Source organism: Prionailurus bengalensis, chromosome B2 (genome assembly GCF_016509475.1).
Source record: "Prionailurus bengalensis isolate Pbe53 chromosome B2, Fcat_Pben_1.1_paternal_pri, whole genome shotgun sequence".
Lineage (NCBI taxonomy): Eukaryota > Metazoa > Chordata > Mammalia > Carnivora > Felidae > Prionailurus > Prionailurus bengalensis.
In genome coordinates, this window is record NC_057349.1 from 64,437,675 (window position 1) to 64,461,472 (window position 23,798).

Here is a 23,798-nt window from a genome sequence, read left to right on the forward strand (position 1 = left end):
AGATATCAATTTTAAGCTCAAAACAGATTTTCCTAGTGTGTCATGTGTAAAAGCTCTTTCCAGATGAAAAATAAAAATCTGATTGTAGTTTTACTGTGAAATGCTTTAGCTGAAGAGAACTATAAAAGAGATTGATTCAGGTATGTTTTCCATTTTTCCATCACCAAAAGCATTTTTTTTCTGTATATGTGGCTTAGTTACCTGATTAATCCAGGGAAAGATCTCAGTTATGCTGGTGATTGTATTTGCATTAAAGTGGTTGAGAATTAAAACACTTTTTTAATGTTAAAATTGTGGTGTTACTTTCACGGAAAATATCCCTGAACACACTGAATTTGGTTGTCTGTAGGCAAGATTTTAATTAGCAGTATTGTTGGAGAGTCAAATTCCTCTAAGGGTCTGGCAAAGAGGGCTGGGGCCTTCAATATCTTCATAAATTTACTTACCAGATTCATTTATAACATATCACAAGATTTATAGGAACTGTGCAAAGTATTTGGAACCAGCACTATTGCTAATTTCCAAAGAGAGGAATAAAAAGGCTTTGACCTAAGTTCCTGAAACATTTGTGTGGCTGCTATTTTGAATTCTAGAGATACTTTTGCAAAAGGTAAAGTGCTTCCAGAAAGACTCCCCATCCTGCAGCTTTATTTACTGACAGAATTTTGAAGTAACGTTAAATAATTTATAATTTTCAGCCACATTTAATTAATTTTCCACCTCATTACTATTTACAAGTGCTGTCTCATATTGAATAATGACTTTGTGTTGTTTGTTTGCTGGATACACCACTATGGTAAGAATAAAAGCTGCAAATTTGCAAATGTAAAGAAATGTTGTTTAAAGAACCAAAGAAAGGGGAGGGCCGTGGGGAGAGCTTCACTTATTCTATAGCCTTTAATTGTATAATTAAGAATGTTCATGAAAATTTGAAACAGAGGTTCTGAACCTGGCATCTGTGGACCGTACCTCAATTCTTAGGCTGCAGAGCCTCTGACTCTACTGATACTGTAAGCAGAATTTAAAATGTGCGTGCATATTTGCTTTTTACTAGATTTTCTAACTTTTGTCAGATTCCCAACAGTGTTCAAGTTTCAAAAAACCAATTAAGAATTATGCTAAATTTTAAATAAAAAATCAGTGAAGATACAAATAATTTTTGGAAGTTGCCATAGGATTAATTTTCTCCCAAATGATAATTTAAGGATGTCGGAGAGCATCTCTTCAAATGAATATATTTATCAAGTGCTTATTACAAGGAAAGAATCTTTTTACTCTGCACTCTCTTGGTATAAAGTACTTGTTCTAGTATTTAAGGCATAGTATTTCCTATTGAATAATGACAGCCATTTGTAAAATTGCTGACATGAAAAAATAGAACAAACTTGCTATTTCACAGGGAATTGAACATTTTGGTTATCAAAGCATTATGTTATGTAATTTAATAAATATGGATAAGCAAATCTCCAGCAATTTAATGCAATCTTTCTCTGTCACTTTTGTTTAGCACTTCAGTTTCCCAATTGCCTTCATACCATCTTGTTTGATCTTTATGATTATATTTTGATGCATATGTAGCAGGATTTGTAATGCTGTTGTTGTCATAGATGAGCAAAGTGAAGTTATTGCATGAGTTGCCTACAGCTAATAGAAGCCAGGCATGTAGGTCTTTTGACTTCTAAAATGTGTGTGTTATTGCACTGCAACATGTTGCCTTTCCATATGTAACATGACAGGTATTATTCTCACCCTAATAATTCAGGTTATGTTGGTTATTTCTATGACTCATGTAATCACTGTGCAATTCAAAATAAAACCTCTCATGAATTAAGCCTTCTAATAACTTGGATTCTAAATTAGGTGACGTAGGCTGTCAAAATATTCTTTTCTAATAATAAAAGTGGTTGTAAAGCAAAGTTCATTGTACATCATGTGGCATGTTGCAGGGTCATTTTTGGTCACATCAGTAAAATCACTAACTTTGTCACCTAGTCCCTAACTTACCTAGTCTAACACTTTCTTACGTTTTGTTTGTATGTCACATATAATAAGAAGGGATGTTAATTTCTGCAAAACAGTAGCACTAAAGAAATGTGTATGGAATACAGAGGTGGAAAAATTGCTCAGGCGATTTACATATGCTTGTTTTGTGTTATAAAATTATCAGTTTAGTTCAAAATCATTGATTGAGCACCTAAATTGCCAGATGCAGTGATGGATTCTATGGATACAATGGTATATATGATGAACTCTGTCCCACATCTCAAGGAATTTATATATGATGGAGATTTGGATTGTGTCAATCCACATTTTTTTATATGCGATACTTGTGTGGTACATTTGTGTGAAGTAGTGGAAGCCAGGATATCTGGAGATTGGTATAAATCTCTTTCCACCAACTGACTTCATATTATGGATAGAAGCTATAGAAGGTCCATGTTTGGTCCTTCTAGTTATTAGTGCTTTGCAAAGATGGAAACTTCCCCTCTTGAGGATAGCAAGTTCTCTACCATGAAAGGTGTTGCAACAAAGATTTGATGAGCTCTTAGGAAGGATTGTAAAGGGGCATTAAATAGTAAGTAGTTATTCTAGGGACAAAGTTTTCTTCCAATTCTGAGGCCCTATGACTTGACAAATCATTTAACTCAATGCTGCCTTAAGTTTCTTTACCTTTCGAAATAAACTAAAATATTTTATCTATTTACGTTATAGGATGGCTCTCTAGTTTGACAAATATATAGTGGTGTAAAATTGCTGAAAATGAGTAATTGGTCTTGCAAATTTTTTGCTTACTTACAGTTTTGTTTTTTACAAAAGAAGAAAATCAATTAGTTTATATACTTCTGCAAACTAAAAAAGGCCCAGATTGGCTATTTCTTGATAGAATTTCTTGTTACTACTGAAAAAAAACATTAATACAAAGTCATTAAATTTACTTTTGTTATTAGTTTATTTAAGGTTATCTGGAGGAAAAATAAAAATAAATATTCATATAGTCTTTTTAAACAGCCTTATTATGGCCTATTATAATTTATATACAATAAAATCCCCCTTTATGACAAGTAAATAATTGTTAGCCAATTTATAGAATTGTTCATTCATAACCCAAATCTAATTTTATTTTATTTTATTTTTTTAAGTTAATTTATTTTGAGAAAGAGAGAGAGTACGATCAGGGGAGGGACAGAGAGAGAGAGAGAGAGAGAGAGAGAATCTCAAGCAGGCTCTGTGCTGTCAAGGTAGAGCCCAACTCAGGGCTCCATTTCACAAACCGTGAAATCATGACCTTAGCTGAAATCAGGAGTCAGACACATAACTGACTGAGCCACCCACACCCCCCAAATCTAATTTTAGAACTTTCCATCACCCAAAACATCCCTCAAATCTATTTGCTGTTACTCCTTATTCCAAATCCCAGGCCCAAAGAACCACTGATTTGCTTACTGTTTCCATAGATTTATTCTTACTGGGTGTTTCAGATGAATGGAATCATATGATCTAGTTTTAAGAGTATGGCTAGAGGATCACCTATGTTCTATGCATTCATATTTCATTCCTTTTGATTGTTGAATAATATTCCATGGTATAGATATGCATATTTTGCTGATACATTCATCACTTGATAGACATTTGCATTGCTTTCAGTTTTTTACTATTATGGATATCAGTGCTATGAACATTCATTTGCAAGTCTTTTTTGGACATTTCTTATAGGTAGGTAGGTAGATACCTAACAATATAATTACTGGAATGTATGATGAGTTTATGTTTAATACTTTAAGAAACTGCCCTGTATTCCAAAGTGGCTATACATTTTACATTCCCATCAGCAATGCATGAGGATCCTGGTATCTCCACATCACTTGGCTTTGTCAGTCTTTTTGATTATAGCAATTCTAGTTGGTATGTAGTTATATCTCATTGTGGTTTTAATTTCCATTTCCCTAATGATTTGAACATGATACTGAACATCTTTTCAGTACTTATTAGCGATATGTATATTTTTTAAAAATATTTATTCAAATATTTTGCCCAGTTTTAAATTGGGCTATTTATGTTTTTATTATTGAGCTGAATAACATGTTTATATATTCTGGATACAAATTCTTTATCCAATACATAACTTGAATATCTTTTCCCAGGCTGTGGCTTGTCCTTTAATTTCCTTAACAGGGCCTTTTGATGAGCAGAAGTTTTTAATTCTGATGAAATCCAATTTATTACTTTTATTCTGGGGAATTATGCTTTTGTTGTCTCTAATCAATCTTTACCTAAACTTGAATATCAATCATTTCTTGTGTTTTCTTTTAGACATCTTATAATTTTTGGCTTTACATATAAGTCTGTGATCTATTTTGAGTTAATTTGTGCCTGTAATGTAAGGTAAGATTTAAGTGGGTTTTTTCTTTTTCTTTTTTTTTTTTTTTGTTTTTACTTTATGTATGGAAATCCAATTTTTCCAGACTATTTGTCTGGAAAAAAAAAAGAAAACAAAGAAAGAAAAAATGCTTTCTCCATTCAATTGCTTTTGTATCTTTGTTAAAAGTCTGTTGTCTGTAAATATTTGAATCAATTCCTGGACAGTCTATCATGTTTCACTGATCTATTTGTCTGTCTTTATTCTAACCCCACACTGCTTGATTACTGTAACTGTATAGGAAGTTTTGAAATCGGATAATGGAAGTCCTCTTCTGCTGTTCTTTGGCAATTCTATGCTTTGCTATTGCAAATATTTGCTTTGGCAATTCTGTGATATGTCCTTTGCATTTCCATACAAATTTTAATATTAACTTGTCAGTTTCTAACAAGTTTTCTGGAATTTTTGATCAGGATTGTGTTGAATCTATAAAGTAATTTGGGGACAACTGGCTTCTTATTACTGAGTTTTCTGATTAATGAACAAGATATACATTTATTTAGGTCTTTAATTTCTCATTGTTTTGTAGCTTTCAGTGTACCAGTCTTTTATATCTTTTGTCAAATTTATCCCTAAAGAGTTCATATTTTTAGATACTATTGTAAGTGACATTATTTTTTAAGTGTTAATTTCTGATAGTATTGTGCTGAAATATGTAAGTAATATTGTTTTTTATATATTCTTTTGAATCCTAACTTAGGTAAATGTAGTTTTTTGAGGTTTCATCAGATTTTCTACATAGATGATTACGTCTGAATAAAGAAATGTTAAATATTCTTTTCCAGTGTGGATGCCTTACATTTCATTGTATTTCCTTATTACACTGTTACACTGGCTAGAACCTTCAGTAAGATATTGAATAAAAATGGTTAGATCAGATGTCCTTGTCTTGTTTTTAATCTGAGGAGGAAAGCATTTAGTCTTTCACCATTAATATATTAGTCATAGACTTTTCCTTGATGTTCTTTATTAGATTAAGAGAGTTCCCTTCTATCCCTACTTTATGGAGAGCTTTTATCAGGAATGACTGTGAAAAAGTGTCAAGACACTTTTTCTGCATCTATTAAGATGGCCATTTAGGTTTTTCTTTTTTTTAAGTTTATGTATTTATTTTTGAGAGAGAGAGAGGGAGAGAGAGAGAGACATGATGGGGGGAGGGACACGGAGAGAGGGAGAGAGAATCCCAAGCAGGCTGTGTGCAGAGCCCAACACAGGGCTCAATCTCACGAACTGTGAGATCATGACCTGAGATACAATCAAGAGCAGGACTCTTAACTGACTGAGCCCCAAGGCACTCCTTTTTTTCTTTACTGTTATAATTTTTTTAGTTAATATGGTGAGTTATATTGATTGATTTTGAGATATTAAACCAACTTTGTACTCTTAGCATAAACTAGTTGGTCATAATATACTATGCTTTTTAGATATTGTCAGATTCAGTTTGCTAAAACTTTGATAGCAATTTTTATTTATGTTTATAAAGGATGTTAGTATAGTTATTTTTTCTTATAATTTTTTGGTTTTGGTAGCAGGATGTAGTATGGTTTGGGAAGTACTCTCTCCTCTTCAATTTTCCTGAAACAGTTTATGTAGAATTGATATTATTATTTTTTAATAATTGGTAATATTCACTGGTATGCCATTTGGGCTTGAAGTTTTCATTGTGGGAAAGTTCAAAACTATACATTCAACTACCTTAAAAGATATGTGATTATTTGTGTTATTTTTCACTTCTTGGTTGAGCATTGATAGTTTGTTCATTCAAAGAATTTGTCAGTTTCATCTAAGTTGTAGATTTTATTGGTATAAAGTTGTTTATGTCATTTCAATATTAATGCTCACACATCATCATTTTAATATCTATAGAGTCTATCCTTAGTAATACTTTATTGATCCTGATATTGATAATCATGTCTACTGTCTTTTTTTCATCAGTCAGGCTAAAGGTTTATTAATTTTACTAATTTTGATTTTCTCAAAGACCAGCTTTTGGTTTCACTGATATTCTCTATTGGTTTTTGTTTTCTATTTCATTTGTTTTTTCACTCTAAATTTATTATTGCCTTTATTCTGCCTATGTTGGATTTAACTTGATATTCTCTTTGTATTCCTTAAGATGGAAGCTAATAACGAATTCTTTCACCTTTTGTAGTTCTGAAGAGGACTTCGTTTTGTCTTTCTATTGGATTCTGGGCATAGGATCCTGGGTTATTAGGGAATTTTTATTGTATTTTAGTTTTTTAAAGATGTTGCTCTATTTTAATTGTTTCTGATAAGAAGTTGATATTATCTTTACATTTGTGACTCTATAGGTAATGTGTCTATTCTCTAGCTGCTTTTAAGATTTTCCTTTTATCACAGGCTTTGAGCAATGTGATTATGATGTGAGCCTTGGTGTAGCTTGCTTCATATATCTTGTACTTAGAGTTGATTGAGCTTCTTGGATATGTGGATTTATAGTTTGCAACAAATTTGGGAACATTTTAGACATTTTTCAAATACTTTTTCTTTTCCCTCTGCTTTTGTTTCATTCAGGGATTTTGACTGAAATTGTCCCACACTCACTGATACCTTGAACATTTAAAAAAAATTCCTTGTTCTATGTTCATTTTGGTTAGTTTTTATTGCCACATCTTCAAGGTCACTGACTTTTTTCTATAATGTTTAATCTGCCCTTAATCCCATCCAGTGTATTATTCATCTCACACATTATAGTTTTCTTCTCCAAAAGTTTGATTTGGGTCTTTTTATAAAAACACTGTCCATGTTTCTTCTTAATTTTAAATATATGGAATGTAGTTATAACAACTTTTAATATTCTTGTCTAACAATTTTAACATTGATATCAGTTCTGGATCAGTTTTGGTTGATTAATTTTTTTTCTCATGATGATTTCTATTTTCTTGCTTCTTTACATGATTAGTAATTTTTTTATTGGTTCTCAAGCATTGAAATTTATCTTGTCTAGATACTTTTGTATTCTTACAAATATTATTTAGATTTATTCTGTGACACAGGTAAATTACTTGTGAGCCATTTGATCCTCTCAGGCCTTGCTTTTCAGATTTGTTATGTGGAACAAGAGCATGTTTATTCCAAGTCTAGTTATTTACCACTACTGAAATAAGACCTATTTCAGTACTCTATACAGTGTCCTGTCAATTATGAGAATTTCCAATCTGGCTGCTATGAGAAAACACAATTTTTGATCTGCTATGAGCCACATGTACTGTTCCCTTTAATCCTTTTGGGTAATTCTTTCTCTAGGCTAGAGTAATTTCCTCATATTCATGCAGTGAACAGCACTCAACTGAATACTTTAGGGGATCATTTGCCAGTAGCTAGAAATCTCTTTTTGTGTATCTCTCTACTCTTTAATACTGTCTTCTGAGAACAAACTACCTTGGTCTCCCCAAAATAGAAAGTTGCCTGTCTCCATTTGGTTTTCCCCTCCCTGCTGCATCACCTGGAATATTTTTCAAGGCAGTAAACTGGGGCAGTCATATGGTTAATCTCATTTATTTCCTATCTCTCATGGTCACTGTATTTTCTTGCCTGCGGTCTAGTCTTTTGAAAAATATTGTGTATATTCCACTCTTTTTCTGATTAGAGGGTAAATTTTGTCCTTAAAATCCCAACTTTGCAAAGCATAAGTCCCTCTCAATCTTCTTTTGTAATAAGAGTTCCTTATTTTCCAAGAGACAGAGCAAGCACTTATTTGGCCACACAATTTGGCCCTTACACATTTGCTTGCTAAAAACACAATTTTCTAAATTAATCTCTTGAGTTTTTTTGATCAATTTTCTAAACAGTGGTAAAACATCTTTTCTTTAACCCCTATTGATCCTTTTAAGAACACAACAATTTAATTGATAACATTCATTTTATTGCACAGTTTTCAATTAGTCCTGGCAGGTTTCTTTTCTCTGCTTTTCTCCTTTATAACTCTACTGCAGTGTCGGCACAGAAGCCCTATTCCTTCTGGCAAAGATGCCTCTATGCAAAGTTTTTTTGGGATGACTAGCCTAAAGATGGTTTCTTCCAGCTGCAGTTTAAAGTGTTAGGCTGAAGAGAGAGCCTAATTCATTTGATTTGTGATCTCTATGATAGCATATCCCTCCCTAAGCAGTGTGAGAGTCAAGGTCAGCTGCAGCTAATCATCACAGGATTTGAACTTCAAAAAAATGGAAATAGAAGGTTTTCACAGAGAGCCCTTATATCCTTTTGCTTCCTTTCCAAGACTTACAAGAGCACTTTTTTTTTTCAATCTCAGGGCAGAATGAAATCATTATTCAGTCTTATCCTAAGGGGGTAAGAATCTAACTAAATATCCATTTAAAAATATTTCCTTTTCTTAACATGTACATTCCTCAATGGATTTTGTGAGGATTACTGAGCTCCTGTTTTTGTTTCTGTTTTTCATTTTTCCTTTTTGTAAAATAGACTAAGCTCCTTAGAGGAAAGTAATTCAATAAAATACTTGTCTAAAGTGTGAGGTTTAGAAGACATCTGTTTAAGAAGGCTAGACAAGGAGGAAAGGGAGGAAATGACTTAAACATCAAGGACCCTACATACAAGCATGCCCACTCATTTTGTGGATGAAGACTTACTGGCAAATCTATTAGGCCTGCAGAGAAAGCTTTGGGCTCTGGGCCAGGTTGCCTGGATTCAAATCCTGGTTCCTCTCCTTACTGGCTGAGCAATCTTGGCCAAGTTACGTAACTTCTCTGTATCTCTATTTCCCCAGCTATAAGTTGGGGGGGTGGGGGTGGTAGCACCTCTTTTATAGGTTTGATATGAAGATAATTCAAGTTAATATTTATAAAGCACTTAGACTAGTTCCTGGTGCCCAGAAAGTACTATATAAATATCATATAAAATATGCATTTTAAAATATATTTACTGGGAAATATAACTATCTGCTGACCCAAGAATCACCCCCTGTTCGGAACTGTCATTTTATGCAAATATTATGAAGGTTGAGCTCTATTGGGAAGTGTAATTCAAATTTCTATAAAAGTACTTGCATAGAAAAGTTTCTCGTCTCCTACTACAATAAATTAACAAAGCATTTTTTCATCAAAAATGTATTGAAGGCTTCCTGGATATTAAGCACAATGCAAGGTGCTAGGAATTTAAAGATGAATAAAACCTGCATTTCACTTAAGAACATTACAGTTAGCAAATGAGTAAATGGATAATTTTAAAACGGTGTGCAGATGCAGTAGCAAGATTGTTTCTAAGAAGTACCTGATAAAAGTTTCTAACCAAGGTGTGTGTGTGAATATGGGGCAGGACTTGGGAAAGTAGGTCAAAGAAAACCTGCTGGAGTTGGTGAGTGTAAGTCAATCAAGCCATTAGAAGAAAAGGGTGTTCCTGGCAGAGGGAGAGAAACAGCATTGTGGCTCAGGGAACAAAGTCAGTCATATGTTCAGCACTGCTGGAGCTTGGTAAGAAAGCGGCTCTGCAATTTGATGAACATTACCCTTCTTTGCTAGCAGCTTTTACTGGTGATCTCTTTAGATAGGGCAGTGTTGTCTTTAAAGAGCTAATAAGCAAGAATGGGACGGTGGTTGCTAGGGTGGAGGCTGGGTCCTGCAGGTTGGCCAGATCCTGTTGGGTCATTCTAGGCTCTGGAACTGGACTCAAACTCTGAAGTTCAGGACACAATTTTATTACTTCTCTGAGAAGTGAAGTGAGTCACAGGGTTGATACATAATACCTAGATTCATAAGACACTGATTTTCAAGCAGATATCATATTATGAATACACACAGAACTCTAAATCTTACACAATAGCAAACCTACCACATGGTCACACTACTTCCAGTTCTCATTGTGTTGGGAAAATCCATTTAGGAAATTAGATTAGAGATCAGAATGCTGACTGGCCAGCATCATAACTGAACAAAGATCATACATATTATTGGGAAACATTTCCAACAATCTAGATTAGTGGAGAACCCACTTTTTTTCAGTCTGCAAACATCTCTACTTCAATGACATATATCATCCCATGAGGATGAGAAAAGTATCTTTCTGGAGACAACTGAATAAAATTTGATAATTTATTGCTTCATGGTTTCCTAGTTTTAGAATTGTGTAATATAATGGACTTATTTTAACATGCCCTTATCTCTGACTAGGATATTACAATATACAATAAGATACATTGATTGACTTAGCAACAGCTTTCCCTAACACCAGATTCAAATTATGTATGTTATGTTGTATTAAAGAAACACTGTGTTCTTCTTCTTTTTTTTTTAACACTTATTAATTTTTGAGAGGGAAGGGGGAGGTGGGGCAGAGGAAGGGAGACAAAGGATCTGAAGCAGGCTCCCTGTCATAAGCGTAGAGCCCCATGTGGGGCTTGAACCCCGACCTGAGCCGCTTAACCGACTGAGCCACCCAGGTGCCCCTAAACACTGTGGTCTTCTTAATTGGATATGGGGAGGAGGGGGTTCCTTTGTTTCTCGACAAAGAAAAAATTATAAAACCTGTCCCATTGTAAGTTACTACTGTAGTGTTGATATCATTCATCATCTGTTGATTTTTTTGTTAGGTTTCAAGGGATAATTTTGTCTTTACCTCATATCTAAAATCAGAGTTTTTTGTTTTTGTTTTGTTTTGTTTTGTTTGGTAGCTAACTGCTTACTAATTATAGCTTTTACATGTACTTCTAGGGCCAGGCAATGAAAGAACTGCTTAAACATGCATCTCTGGGTAAGTAAAGAGTATTAATGATAAAAATCAAAATACTATAAGAAAGTTACTATTCCTCGTTTCCAAACTTCTGAAGCAGAAGAGAAAAACCTGAATGTACTATATTTTCATTTCTTTTTTTTTTTAATGTGCAAGTATTTATTTTAATTACTCGTATATGAAGGTCATTATTTTTGGACAACAGCAAGGCATTTTGTTGTCCACTCTTTCCATTCCCAAAGGCATCCACAGGTTTTGGTAAGTTCCTATTATCCTCACGACTGTGTTTCATACTAACTGCAGGGCTGTCAGCAGGTTCATCATCAATCCACCTCCCCAGTGCTTTGTACACTGCAACTTGCATAATGAGATAAAGGCAAAGGTTGAGGGAGCGCCAGTCAGCTCCTTCCAAATGGTTGCAGCCTTGCAATAGGCATGCGAGCCACTGACAGTGTCAAAATCCAAATGCGTGTCCAATATCACGGGTGAAAGTCTTCTGGGACTGATGCAGCAAAACACTAGTCACTTCTGCAGTACAACTGTTATCAAAAACTAAATAGTCACTTGAAGATATTTTCTGTGGCTTGTTCACTTTGTCTTCATAGCATGAGTTATATAAATCACTGCCATACCTGGCAAAGCTGAATATCCCCATACCATCTGTCAAAGAGGCCTACCCAAAGGCAAAATTCCAGGAATCTCTTGGGTAAAGATCAATCATTGTTATTCCCACAATACAGAAGACATCTCCAGATTTTTTCTTTTTTAAGAACTTTGGGATGTGGCCTGCATGAATTTGTAGGTTCTGTGTGTTATCATTGACTCTAAAAGAGCTCCTCCTTACAGAGACAGGAACTGGTTCTAGGAGTCTTACTGTCAAGCCATGGAAGGATGCTTCACAGTAGCCCTTGAGCCATTTAATATATTCTTCACTGATAATTCTGGTGTTTCCTAGAGATCCAATGCACTGTATATAAATACTGCATTTCTCTAGAGAGAGTGCCTTTCTGAAAGGAGCACTGAAAAATTGCTTGAAGTCTTGGGGAGCCTCAAATGAGAGATGATCCAGTCTGATTGCAAATGCAAGGTAGTAGGTCCAAAGAGATCATTGTCTGGCTTGAAGGTTTCATTCAGCAAATGCCATTTGCCAGGATCTAACTTCTAATACTGTGACACAAGTGTTGGGTGTTTTGAGATGAGAGTTGTTTTTTGTGTCTGTTCAGAGTGCCTTAGTGTTTGTATAATGACAGGTCTCTTCCATTCACATCGTGTTCCTATGTAGAGCTGACATCCTTCCTTCTGAATGTGTCAAACAGCTGTTTCACCATGAGGCTTTAGGGAGGAAGGCTCCCATTGAAGTTTTTGCCTTACAAAGTTGGGCATGCCTGGGCAGGTTGGGAATGTACTCTGCAGAACACCTTCACTCGCCTCCCAGCCGGGGCCACCCCTGTATGCCTTATATTTTCATTTCTTAATTCTTTCTTTTTTGGTACGTCACTTAGGACAAATTAATGCTTTGATCTCATCAGCATTTTCAAGTTACTGTCTTCCCATATGAGCTCATTGAATATTTTTTATGTCATTTGAATTTCGTAGTACTTTAATCATTAAGTCAGTAATGTTGCCTTGAGTCTTGCAGTATAACATCTACTATATGGGACAGATAATTATCTATAAAAAAAGTAGTTGGGGAAGTAAGATACAATGCATGAAAAAATATCAAATATTTTTCATTAAAAATCAGATAAAATTTGTTTTACTTGAGAATAAAATTATTCATGAATTTTGAAAAACAATTATAACAAGGATTGAGAGCAGTTAAAATTTAATGATTCGGGTGGGACCCATAATGATTTAACAAATGTGTAGGTTAACTAAGTGATGACACATGAGACATTTTAGAAAAGGAAAAGTATGAGAAAAAGCAGATGGAAATGAGAAGTGTGTGTGTGTGTGTGTGTGTGTGTGTGTGTGTGTGTTGTTGAAAAGTAGGCTATAATAAGAAGTAGTCCTATTGGTGGGGGGAGTGTTCCTGTTATGAAATACTGGTAAATATATTTGAATGGGTAAAAAATGCTACCATTTATAAAGTCCTTACAATGCGAGGTGTCCTGCATAAGTTATCTCATTTCATTCTTGATCAAAAAACCCGTGAAGTGTAGGTACTACTGTTCTCATCTCCATTCTACAGATGAGGAAGCTGAAGCTCAGTGCCTAAGGTCACACAGCCAGTGAATAATGGAGTCAGGTTTGGTACCTAGAGAGATTGTCTACTGAGTCTGGGCTACTTCTGTAAGAGAATCAGGACACATATTTCAGAGTCTTAATTAGAAGAAACACGAATTCTGACTTGCCTTAAGGTGACAGAGCTCATTATAGTTCTCTGAGTGATTTGGGATGAGCTCATGAAATCAATGGGGAGAAGGGGATGCAGGTGAGGACAAATCAACAATACAAAACCACCATTGTCTTATCTGTCCCTGCATTTTTGGATATGTAAAAAGATGAATAGCATAGATTGCCCTCACCCCAACACCACCCATTTTCCCCTCAAGCTCTTTCTGGTTTAGCTGAAGGAACTAGTCTGGGCCCCATTTGTGGGCACTTTAAGAGGTTTGGGTAATTTGGCCTGCTGGGAGGGGATTATTTTGTAAACCAGGAAAACAAGTGAATAATACCCTCGATCTGGAGTGGATGTAATTTTTGCTTAAACATGCATCATACTCACCTTACGGTTCATTTGAGCTGGCTATAATTCAAGCTATGCCATCTTTTTATGAACACATACCATAACCTCAAACATGTTTCTTATCTGCTAAGTATGACAGTATGCTCTGACATCTGACTTTCTCTTTTCTTAAATACTCAAACCTTGGCTTTTAATGAAATCCCACTACACTGATGGTCTTTTTGAATGATTCATGCTTTTAATTTTTCTCAAAGATTCAAATGTGCTTTAACATTGGTGGTTCCGTAAATCAATAAAATAAGTAGATAAATTAGTCCAAGCAGCAATATAATTTTTCTTTCCTGTGCAGTAGACAGAAATAGTTTACTAACTTCCTAGTCAACCCAATTCAGAAAAGCATATTCTTGTTAAAAAAAGAAAATGACATATACACTCCTTCTGTTTAGGTGCTACAGTCTCTGAAATTTTCTGTAATAATAACAATAAAATAAGCATGCTTTTGGTGTATATATATGGCCAAATTTAAACTCAATGAGCAGTGTTATTGCCAAGAGTAATTATTATTCAGATTTTGACCATATGGAACATAGTTAAAATAACTGCTTTAATGTCTGTTTTCTATAAGTTCTTTCATCTATGACATTTTGGAGGCTGTTTCCACTGATTGATTTTTTTCCTTCATTATGGGTCATATTTTCCCACTTCTTTGAATATCTTTAATTTTGATAGGATGCCAGACATGAATTTTATGTTGTTGAGGGCTGATATTTTTGTTTTCTTTTAAATATTCTTGAGCTTTACTTTGGGTTGCAGTTAAGTTACTTGGAAAGAGTTTAATCTTTTAAGATGTTCCTTTTAAGCTCAGTTAAGTGAGATCAGAGAAGCCTTTAAACGTAGGGCTGAATATTCCCCACTGCTGAAGAAATACTTTTCTGAATACCCTACATAATGCGTTTTGCATTATGAGGTGTTTTTTTTTCTATTCTGGCTGATGGGAATATGAACTATTTTCAGCTCTGTGTGATCTCTGAAGATGGTTCTCCCTGATCTTTTCTGGTGGCTTTCTTTCTGCTTCATGTGGTCTCCTTACACATAAGTGCTCATCAGCACACAGCTGAAAAGTCAAGGGAAACCCTTAGCCAATTTCCACATCTCTCTCTCTCTCTTACTCTCTCCCTCCTTCCCTCCCACCTCTCCCTCTTTCCCTTTTCCTTCTCCCCTCCCTCTCTGCAGTGCTTCTCTCTTTGTGCAACTTTTTCCTGTCCAGTATTTTGCCGTGCAAACTCTACCCACTGTGTCTTTGCAATTTCTTACCTCTGTCTCCTAGCTCAGGAAGGTTTTCAGACTCCGTGCACTGTGGCCTGGACATGCTGTGCTGGCAGTGAGCTGGGGAAATCCCATGGCTCACCTTATTCCTTTCCTATCTCTCAGAGATCACTTTCTTGTGCTATCTGTTGTTCAATGTCTAAAAGCTGTTGGTCCATATAGTTAGACTGGTCTTCTAGTTGACTAAGGATGGAGAGTAAATCTGGCCCTGGTTACCTGTCTTGGTTGGAAACAGAAGTCCAGTTATTCAGATTTTAGATCTGCCAAAAAATAAAATAAAAATTTGAAAATTTATGGAGCCTATAGTAAATTATGAGAGACTTCATTGTGCTCAAACGTGAATCGGGGATCATTTAGATGTTTTGTAAGCCCTGTGAGCAGAATGTGGATGTCTTCTAGATCCTCATTATGTTACTTCATCGCAAAAATCAATGTCGCAAAATTCTGTTGTACTACAAATCAAATTTTCGTAAGGAGGAATGAGCCAAACAAAACAAATAAACAAACAAAACACAATTACTTTTTTAATTTTTTTAATGTTTATTTAATTTTGAGAGAGAGACAGAGACAGAGAGAGAGAGAGACAGAGTCCCAGTGGGGGGAGGGGCAGAGAGAGAGAGGAAGACACAGAATTGGAAGCAGGCTCCAGGCTCTGAGCTGTCAGCACAGAGCCCAACACATTGGAATCATGAACTTGAGATCATGACCTGAGCTGAAGTCAGATACTTAACCAACTGAGCCACCCAGGTGCCCCACAAAACACAACTATCAACTGCATTTGGGACCAAAACAGTGGTGATATGTATGTTTATATACATGCAAACATGTATACACTTTGTTTTGAATGGTGTTATAACTGATAACTGACAATAAAAATTTGAGTATAATAGATCTTACGATTAGTTGGATTCTTGGTTAAATTAATATTAATTTGATATATCTTGTGTTATGCCTTATGTTGAAAATCTTCCTAGTATTTTATTTATTTACCTGGTAAATAAAGAAAATTCAGTGTAATATACTATTTCTCATATATCTATGATTCTAGTAGTAGTTCAGTATTTCAGTAGTATCTTGAACATCAGTAATCACTTTGTTCTACAAAGATGTGGCCAGTATAGTTTAACGAGAGCTCAATTGTCAATACACTGATTGGATAAAAGATATTTAGCCTTTAGAAAACTGAACACAAATATATTCTCGCATGAAGCCTGGCATATAGTTAAGGGAAAGTCCCAGCAGGAAGGTCCTGGCTAGTGGGGATTTGACAACCAGGAATCCAACAGAATGCAATAGGTGATTTGCAAGTAAAGAAGAGATTTGGCAGTAAATTGAGGAGTATTCCAGATCCAGGAAGAGTGTAATCTTTGGAAGGTCTAGGTGTAAGTCATATGGGTAGACACGTGGGAATTAGAACTTTAGTCTCTAAGGAAAATGGAGGAGAGAGGGACAGGCAAGGTCCTTTTTCTTCAAGGAACTGGGAGAATGAGAGGAGGGCACCTAGATAAAAAACAAGGAGTTAATATCCAAAAAATATAAAGAACTCCTACAACTCAATAGAAAAAAATCCGATTAAAAAATGGCCATGGGGTCTGGATAGACTTTTCCAAAGAAGATATGCACCTGGCCAATGGATATATGAAAAGGTGCTCAACATCAGGGGAATGTGAATCAAAACCACAATGGGTGAATCAAAACCCCACACCTGTCAGAATGGCTGTTATCAAAAAGATGTGGAAAAATGGGAACCCTCATGCATTGTTGGTGGGAATGTAAATTGGTGCAGCCACTATGGAAAACATATGGAGGTTCTTCAAAAAAATTAAAAATAACTACCATAAGATCTAGTAATTTCATTTCTGGGTATTTAGTTGAAGGAAACAAAAACTCTAACTCAAAAAGATGTACGTACCCCCATGTTTATTGCTGCATTATTTATAATGCGAAGACATGGCAACTAAGCGTCTATCAGTGAATGAATGGTCAAAGAAGAAAAGGTGTGTGTGTGTGTGTGTGTGTGTGTGTGTACACAAAGAAGAAATGGTGTGTGTATATATATGTACACACACACACACACACACATATATATATATATATATATATATATATATAAAATGGAAGATTATTCAGCTTTAAAATAAATAATGGAATCTTGCAATCTGCAACAATGTGGGTGGACCTTGAGAGGCATTGTGCTAAGGGAAACAAGTCACCTTGAGAAAGACAAAAATTGTATGATTTAACTTGTATGTGGAAACAAACAAAAAAAAAACCCTTGAATTCATAGATACAAAGAACAGCTTGGTGGTTGCCAGAGATGGGGGATGGGGTGTGAAATGGATGAAGGGGGGTCAAAGGTACAAAATTCTGGTTATGACCTATATAAGTCCTGAGGATATACTGTGTAGCCCAGTGACTATAGTTAAGAGTACTGTAGTATATTGGGGGCATCCGGGTGGATCAGTTGGTTAAGCATCCGACTTCAGCTCAGGTCATGATCTCATGGTTCATGGGTTCGAGCCCCACATTCAGCTCTGCACTGACAGTGCAGAGCCTGCATGAGATTCTCTCTCTCTCTCTCTCTCTCTCTCTCTCTCTCTCTCTCCCCTTCACCACCCCACTCAAATAAACAAATAAACTTTTAAAAAGAGTACTGTATTATATATTTAAAAGTTGCTGAGAGTAAATTTTAAAAGGTCTCATCACAAGAAAAAAATTGCAATGATGTATGTATGGTGATGTATGTATGGTATTTGTGTGTATGATATATGGTGATGGACTTAAACATTGTGGTGATCATTTAGCAAAATATAGATACACCAAATAAAACACCAAATATAATAGATACACCAAATAATAATACACCAAATAATAGATACACCAAAAAATCCAACAATATTATTGTCTCTTACAAGACACCTGAAACTTGTATGTTAATTATATCTCAATTTTAAAAAAGAGTAAAAATTCCTAGTAATATTAGGAAGCTACTTGGGTAAAGAGATACTGTAAGGCTGAGGATTTCACCCAGAACTTTGCCTAAGGCTGTGGAGCTGACCTGCTCAGTTTTGAGTAGGCTCAAATCTGAACGTGTAAATGACTTTAGACACCAATGTGAGGCTCTTCAGAGGCAGTGAGCCAAGCAGATTGTTATAATATTGGAGGATGTGCTGAATGTGTCATTCCAGACCTTTTAAATCAATTCAGTGCAACTCCATAAACATACCCTGAGAGGGTATTGCAAAGGTGTCAGAGGTGGGTCATGCTGGGCTATTCCCTCTAACCTGCTCACAACATTCTTCTGTATTAGCTCTCCTTGTGTTTCCAGACTTTAAGTCTTTCAACTACATACTCCCAGTTTTATTTCTTTTGTCGCTTGCCATCTTGCCCTTGATTACTGTTCCTGTTTGGAGTAGTCTTTTCAGGTATGTTGGGTCTCCTTCCAGGTCATAGCTTTGGAAATTCACCTCTGATCCTTTGCACATGGTAGACCTTATATACCATGCCATGAAGGGTCCCACGGGAATGACTGGTGTGTGTCCTTCAGCCGCTTGATCAGCAGTCTTTGACCCTGAATTGTATCCTAGAAATGACTTATTTGAGTGAATCCCTGATATGGATCTGTTCTCTTTCATTCAGGTCAATTCTCTTACATTAAAAATCTTGTATGAGCCAGGACACAGGCCTAGCTACAAAGATGAATGAGTAAGGCTCCGTCTCCACAATTGGGAAGGTTGGAGCTTTAGGGTAAGGGACACATAGGTAGCAGATAATTATAATTTAGAGTGTGATGCTTGTTATGAAGAAATCCAAGATGTCTTTGCCAAGAAGAGGGTGGTATTTCACAAAGGAAGGAGACATTTATCCCAGCCTGAGGGTGAAGGGAAGGGTAGAAAGCATAGGCTAGGGGTGAGTGATCTTGTGATTTCTTTTTCTTAACAAAATGGGTGCAGCAAAATTCTCATCAGATGAAGTTTTACCATATGATCACAAGAAGTACAATTAAGTATAAAATACTTTAAGTGAGAAATTTTCACCACACTTTCATCTTGGGGTGTGGTTAGAGCCTAGTTTCAGGAATTATCAACCATTTATGGCTCTGGATATAATTTCTAGCTCTGTGATTTAGTGACTATATTCACCTCTCTGAACATTGGTGTCCCCATGTGTGATTATATTATTCGAGTGTGTCAGTTGTCAATTTATTGTTTCTCAGTTCCATATGCATCCTTTAATACATGCTCTGTGCTAAAGGAATTCTTTTTTTTTTAGCATTAAATTGGGGCCAATGTTAGATTTTCTTGATAGAGGGTACTAGAAGGACACCGAGGAGGAAGATGGTTTCTTAGGATTTCTAGTGTGGGCTGGGCAGATCTGCATTGTGGGTGTGAGGACATCTGGTGGAGCCTGCCCCAGTCACAGACCCAGAAATCCATTTCTCTGATTTTGCAGCTCTGCATGATGAAATCCTTTCTGCAGGCCTCTCAACATGGAACCCAGAGCTTTATGCAGCCTGTATGCAGCCACCAAGGGCAGAGCAATACATAATAGGTAGTGTTCCTTCTTCAGATCTCCTGCATCCCTCACACCCTGAAGGCTTCTGCCCTAGCCGGCACCAGACTCCCACTGCACACCCTGGCCAGTTGCTGAGAGCCTGCTTTCTGCCAGCACTCTGGAAGATGGTCTGCTATTTGCCTGGCAACTCCAGACCTACTCCAGCTGGCCAAATTAGCAAACTGTTCTGCTGTCCTGTGACTAAACCACATCTTCTCCAATAAGGTCTGATCCTCCTTCAAGTTTGTCCTTCCTTGGGTACTCTCCCTCAGCTTTGGAATACTATACAGAGTTTCTTCTGATCTTACAGTTATTCTTTTATCTTAGTTTAATTATCCTTTATATTAACTTCCCCTGTTTAAACCACTGTGCTGTTTCTATCTCCTGATTGGACCCAGACTGCTACAACAGCAAGTTTATCATAAGGATTACATAAAACAACATTTGGCATATAAATGAGAGCAATTATAGCTAATCCTGTTTTTTTCTCCCTCTCTCCTTATAACACAAATTCAAAAGCTTGTTTATAAGAATGTGTGTGTGTATATGTATGTGTATTTGAGATCTGGTGTGTATGTGTGAGACTGTTAAAATGCTGGCTGTGTTTCTCCTTATTCAGTTTTCTACTGTCAGTTATTAACAGAAATGTAGAATTTAGATTTGGAAGGCAGCTTTAAGATCATCTAGACCAACTGCACATAAAGAAATTGAGTAACAGGAAGGCTAAGGTTCTTGTTCAAGGTCACACGTTTAGTTCTGGGTGGAACCTGAATTATAAGAAGTCATATATCCTGAGGACATGTCCAGCGGTTTTCTCCATAGATGGAATTCACTCTCCATACGAGTTTAAAATACACAGTAATCTAGATGGCTGTATGAGTTTCCTGGGGCTGCCATAGCAAATCACCACAAGCTGGGTAGTTTAAAACAACAGAAATTTATTCTCTTACAGTTCTTCAGACCATAAGTTCAAACACTGTCAGGGCTCTGCTTTCTCTGGGTGTCTAGGAGAGAATTGTTCTTTGCCTCTTCCAAATTCTGGTGGCTGTCTGCATTCTTAGACTGTGGCTGCATCACTGATTCTGTCTTCAGATTGTCTTTTCCTCTATGTATTTATTTCTTCTCTTTGTGTCTCTTATAAGTACACTTGTTATTGGATTTAAGACCCGCCTGCATAATCTAAAAGTATCTTCTCCAGATCATTAATTACATTTGCAAAGACCCTTTTTCCAAAAAAGTTAATATCATAGCTTCTAGGGTTTGGGACATAGACATATCTTTTTTTGTGGCCACCATTTAGCCATCTGCAGTATATAGTTTTAAAATAAATTTAGATTCCTGAGGTGCCATAATATATTACTCCATTAGCTCAGTTAATAAACCCAGAAATGTTTTTCCAATAGTTATTTATTCCATAGACATATTACTTACCAAAGTTATTTGCTTAGGCTTTGTAATAACAGTCATGCTATGTGAACTTCACTTGGGAAACATTTAGTCTTTTCACTATTATGCATTACAGCCAAGTGTTTCATGTCACAACAGGCTGATCCTAATGCAAACTCGTGTATGAGGGGGAGTAGGCAATGATGCAATGTCATATACCCTAACTTAATATTTTCCCCATATAGTCAGGCAGGTGCTTCCTTCCACTAATATGTGAGGCTAGTTAAGATTTAGAGAATATGCTTGAATATCTGAGAGCTTGTGTGAGGTATTAGGATGTCTGAGAAGAATTGGGGTCAGGTATCACATGGACTAGTCTGTTAATATATTCTATAGATATTTAACCGCCAAATTCCTTCAGTGATTCAAACATATCCCATTATTTCTCTGTACGTGTTAAACTGACAGGCTGTACATTTCTTCCTATATTCCATAGTTTTTCCCCTTTTACTTCCTCTTATATCATGTCATATTAATCCCATTTAGGTAGAAGTGTTTTTTAATATTCATTAAATTAAATGAGGTTTATTTTGAGCATAATAATAGACACTGCTTGAGTATTAAGACTTTGTGCTCTGATTGTGAAAGAGAAAGACATGTTTCTCACATAGAAAAGTTGGTTAAAAGATATGTGTTAGTTTCAGGAGAATACTTCTATTATTACTAATTAATTCTGGAATGTATATAATTGGGAATGCAGGGAAACTACCCTTTCTCACCACGCAAACTGGATACAACTCCATAAAATTGTGTTCTCTGTTAGGTCATTTGTTCTATTTCTTACTGGTACTGGTAGTAACGAAGGGGCAAGACTTTGAAAAAAAGAAATTATTGGTGGCTTCCCCATATGTTTGTGTTTATTATTTGAGGATATGTTGAGAATGATGACTTTTTCTAAGCCAATTTTGACTTTTAAGATACAAATTAAGCTGAATTGACTGAAAACTAAATTCTGATTATTGTATTTGTCAAACTAAATGTCAAAGCACAGAAAAATGTATCTTCTTTTCTTGTAACAGATAAAAACAAAAAATAAAACTAAACCATGCCTTCTAGAAAACAGAATTCCATACATGGAATATTTTTCATTTTTTTTCTTTCTGACACTTGGATGACATTGAATATCACCAATTATTTCCATATATGTTTTCCAGCAAGAAAAACCCAGAATCCCTTCTCCATGCACTTAGATTCAAAAGACCTCAATAAGGACAAAGCCATGAGTACTCGTTTTGACACACAAATGCCTTGAACATCTGCCCTCTTTCTGTCTAAAGGGTTCTCTTGAAATACAAAGCCCTTTTGCTTTCTGTTTGCCACTGTGGCTGCAGCCACGAGCATGCTCAGACTTCAAAAGAGGCTTGCCTTCAGTGTCTTCTGCTGTGACAAAATGGAGGTCTGGTTGGACCCCAATGAAACCAATGAAATCGCCAATGCCAACTCCTGTCAGCAGATCCAGAAACTGATCCAAGATGGGCTGATCATCTGGAAGACTGTAACTGCCCATCCCTGGGCTTGGTGCCAGAAAAAATGCTTTGGCCCACCAGAAAGGCAGGCATATGAGCATTGGTTAGAGAAAAGGTACTGCCCAGGCTCCAATGCCTGAGAAGGTAACCTGATGAAGAGGATGAGAATTCTGCACCAGCTGCTTGAAAGATACTGTGAATCTAAGAAGATTGATTGTCATGTGTATCACAGTCTGTACTTGAAAATGAAGGGTAATGTGTTCAAAAACAAGCAGATTCTCATGGAACACATCCACAAGCTGAAGGCAGACAAGGCTCACAAGAAGCTTCTGGCTGACCAGGCTGAGGCCTGCCTATCTAATACCTAGGAAGCATGGAAGCACAGTGAGGAGCAGCTCCAGGCCGAGGAGGAAATCATCAAGACTCTGTCGAAGGAGGAAGAGACCAAGAAATAAAACTCATTCTCTTTTGTCTCTACATAGTGGTCTCAGCAGTTACACAGATCAGTTATTCAATAAAACAAACATTTATCTGGGGAAAAAAAGAAAATATGCAAAGCCCTTTTAATTCTTATGATTTCAAGGGCTCCTGGGTGTTTCAGTAAGTTAAGTGTCTGACTTCAGCTCAAGTCGTGATCTTGTGGTTCATGAGTTTGAGCCCTGTGTTGGGTTCTGTGCTGACAGCTCAGAGCCTGGAGCCTGCTTTGGATTTTGTGTCTCCCTCTCCCTCTGCCCCTCCCCTGCTCATTCTCTCTCTCTCTCTCTCAAAAATAAACATTAAAAAAATTTAATTCTTATGATTTCAGATGAAATCCCTATCAGGATCTGTAAATACTTTTTTCCACAGGAAGATGTTGACAGACAACAGCAGTAGTAATCAGTGAAAGATTGAGTGGAACCTAGCAGGGAAAAGCTACTTATGTTTGAGAATCTGGAAGATTTTTTTGTCTTGCTATGTTCACAGTCCAATTGATGAATGGATCTCCAGGAAGATGAGAAGGGGATGGGTCAGAAAATAGAAGTTCTCCAGCTTGACTAAAGGATACTATTTAGGTTTTCCAATACTGTATTCTCAACCCCTTGCCTTCCCCTTGCCTTTGCCCCTTTTTTCCTTTTCTATCCTGGCCATGATCCTTCCATAGCTCTTCTTCCATTGCACACTAGGAAAGTCTAAACATTCAATTATTTAACAAATA

The 23,798-nt window shown here is 36.2% G+C and overlaps 2 pseudogenes; one reads left to right on the forward strand and one right to left on the reverse strand.

Annotated features, from left to right (window-relative positions):
- Positions 1-11,107: 11,107 nt before the first annotated feature.
- LOC122489681 lies at positions 11,108-15,693 on the reverse strand (annotated as a pseudogene).
- A 2,362-nt stretch (positions 15,694-18,055) lies between these two features.
- LOC122489683 lies at positions 18,056-23,248 on the forward strand (annotated as a pseudogene).
- Positions 23,249-23,798: the final 550 nt, after the last annotated feature.